This window comes from Aethalodelphis obliquidens, unplaced genomic scaffold, assembly GCF_003676395.1.
Source record: "Aethalodelphis obliquidens isolate GAN/ISIS:26980383/991018 unplaced genomic scaffold, ASM367639v1 scaffold1, whole genome shotgun sequence".
Classification (NCBI taxonomy): Eukaryota; Metazoa; Chordata; class Mammalia; order Artiodactyla; family Delphinidae; genus Aethalodelphis; species Aethalodelphis obliquidens.
The window spans coordinates 57,753,198-57,756,694 of record NW_020837945.1 but is presented as its reverse complement, the minus strand read 5'-3'; positions in this window follow the sequence as shown (position 1 = coordinate 57,756,694).

Genomic DNA, 3,497 nt, shown 5'->3' with positions numbered 1-3,497 from the left:
AGATATCATCTCACACCAGTCAGAATGGCCATCATCAAAAAATCTACAAACAATAAATGCTGGAGAGGGTGTGGAGAAAAGGGAACCCTCCTGCACTGTTGGTGGGAATGTAAATTGATACAGCCACTATGGAGAACAGTATGGAGGTTCCTTAAAAAACTACAAATAGAACTACCATATGACCCAACAATCCCACTACTGGGCACATACCCTGAGAAAACCACAATTCAAAAAGAGTCATGTACCAAAATGTTCATTGCAGCTCTATTTACAATAGCCAGGAGATGGAAGCAACCTAAGTGTCCATCATCAGATGAATGGATAAAGAAGATGTGGCACGTATATACAATGGAATATTACTCAGCCATAAAAAGAAACGAAATTGAGTTATTTGTAGTGAGGTGGATGGACATAGAGTCTGTCATACAGAGTGAAGTAAGTCCGAAAGAGAAAGCCAAATACCGTATGCTAACACATATATATGGAACCTAAAAAAAAAAAATGGTCATGAAGAAACTAGGGGCAAGACGGGAATAAAGACACAGACCTACTAGAGAATGGACTTGAGGATATGGGGAGGGGGAAGGGTAAGCTGGGACAAAGTGAGAGAGTGGCATGGACATATATACACTACCAAATGTAAAATAGATAGGTAGTGGGAAGCAGCCGCATAGCACAGGGAGATCAGCTCGGTGCTTTGTGACCACCTAGAGGGGTGGGATAGGGAAGGTGGGAGGGAGGGAGACATGAGAGGGAAGAAATATGGGGACATATGTATATGTATAACTGATTCACTTTGTTATAAAGCAGAAACTAACAAACCATTTCAAAGCAATTATACTCCAATAAAGACGTTTTAAAAAATAAAAATAAAAAAAAACAAGCTCTACCAATTACTTGCTGTGTGACTTCAGACAGGTTATTGGGTTGGCCAAAAATTTCATTCGGTTTTTTCCATAAGATTTTACAGTAAAGATGAATGAACTTTTTGGCAAACCCAATACTAACCTCTTCAAGCTGCAGGGTTTTCATCTGTAGAACTGGGGTTAAAGTAGCTGTCTTGCTGGTGGCCCTGGAACCAAGTTAGAGCACGTGGACGACACGCCCACCTCAGTCCCTGGCTCACAACAGGAGCTGAGGATAGTGGTAGATCCCTTCTCTCTTTGCTCTTGTATCTTCTGTTTCTTTTGTTATTGTGGCTTATTGTTGGGTTCAAGTTACTCCCCACTACTGATTATGAAACTATTCCTTAAGGACCAAACCCTGACTTTTCATGGCAACACTGAAGGAAAATGTGATGCCTGTCAAGTCTGGATATTCCATTTCCAGGTTATTACTGACAAGTAAATCCTTCTCAATCAATTGCAATCCACACATGCTAAATAAAGTTCACATAACATTCATTCTTTGGAATATTAAAAAGGAGAGAGAAATAGATTAAGGGAATGGGGGTTGGAGAAGAGCTCCACTCCACTGACAGGAGGCACTTTATAGATCCATGGGTTCATTCCCATCATCTTGCAAAGTGAGTGGTCTCTCCCATCACCTCAAGTGAAGGCCCCTGAACTCATGCAGAGGAGCCTGAAGGTCTGCCTCTAACCCAGTTTCAGTGACCAAAACTTCAGAAAATTGATAAAGTGGTTGTCTCCTTGAAAGAGCAAAGTTAGATGGGTCTCTCATGGGCCAAGAAGCAGGAATCTGGGTTTAAGCCAAGGTTGAAATCTCCTTTGATTACTTATCCATTATGCCTTCACTTCCTTATGCCTTAACTTTTTCCTAATTGAATAGAAGCAATGTACCATTGTAGGATGTATTCTGACATGAAAAAATGTTAATAATAATGTGCATGAATTAGTACACGGTCAGAAAACTCTGATCCTTTTGTGTGTCTCTGGTTATCCATCCTGGCATGTATGATACGTTGTTACAATAATGGCCCTAATGAATGACGTTTTCCTGTGTCCGCTTCTCTTTGCAGTGTGGCTTGCCACTCCTCCTCTCAAGTAGAATCTACGTCCCCATCATTTGAATGTTAGCTGGGCTTGTGACTTTTTTGGACCAATAGCATGTGGTAAAGTGAGTGTGTGACTTCCAAGGCTAAGCCGGAAGATGCCTTGCAGCTTGTGGAGAGGCCCCATCGAGAGCCAACACCAACCATCAGACAAGCAAATGAGGTCATCTAGGAATGGCCTGGCCCCAAGCTCATCAACCAACTCTCTGAGAACATGTGAATGAGTCCAGCCAATACTAGAGGAGCAAAAGGATTTCCCAGCTGAGTCTAGTCCTGTGACACTATGAGTTATAATAAATTTGGTCTTGGCCTCATGTTTCTGGTAGAGCTCCTAAAACCCTTGGAATTTCCTAAGTGATGAGAGTAACAAAGGTGTCTTTTGTTATGTTAATGAAGTTACACTGGAACTGCACCTAAGGATGGAGGCTGGTTGTGAGGAGAGCCAACCATGTTGGTCAGAGGATTAGGACTTTCAGTCCCAACCTCCTGACTTCCCAGGAGGGAAGAAGGGCTGGAGGTTGAATCAACTGCCAATGGCCAATGATTTAATCAAATCTGCTTGTGTAATGAAGCCTCCATAAAAAACCTAAAAGAATGGGGTTTAGAGAGCTTCTCGGTTGGTGAACGTGTGAAGATGTAGGGAGAATGGTCCATTGGAGAGAGCACGGAAGCTCCGTGCCCCTTCCCCATACCTTGCCCTGAGCATCTCTTCCAGTTGACTGTTCCTGAGCTATACCCTTTTATAGTAAACTGGTGATCTAGTAAATAAATGTTTCTCTGAAATCTGTGAACTACTCTAGCAAATCAGTCAAACCCAAGGAAGGGGTCATTGGAATCTTCAACCTATAGCTGGCCCATCAGGAGCACAGGTGACAACCTGGATATGTGACTGGCGTCTGAAGGGGGGCTGCAGCTTTATAGAACTCAGCCCTTACCATGCAGCACATGACCCTATCTCCAGGTAGACAGTGTCAGAATTGAGTTGGCATGTAGGACACCCAGCTGGTGTCAGAGAATTGCTTGGTGGTGTGGGGAAAAAACCCACACATTGCAAATGGGTGTGGAATCATAAGCCCAAATCGCCAATGCATGGAACTGTGATCACATACACAGTTATAGTTTTAAGCTACTAATTTCTGGCTTGTTTTTTTACTCAGTAATAGATAACTGACACACTAGGGGAAAGGACCTAGTGTGGCAAACTTTTGGTTCAGAATAAAAGTGAAGCACAGGAAACCAATCACCCCCACCTCCCATTTTTGTTACATCCAGTTGCCTTTTTTTTCATTCTTTTTTTTTTTCCCTTGGTAGTTCTGCAACTTTTTTTTTTTTTTGCGGTACGCGGGCCTCTCACTGCTGCGGCCTCTCCCACTGCGGAGCACAGGCTCCGGGCGCGCAGGCCCAGCAGCCATGGCCCACGGGCCCAGCCGCTCCGCGGCATGTGGGATGCTTCCGGACCGGGGCACGAACCCGTGTCCCCTGCATC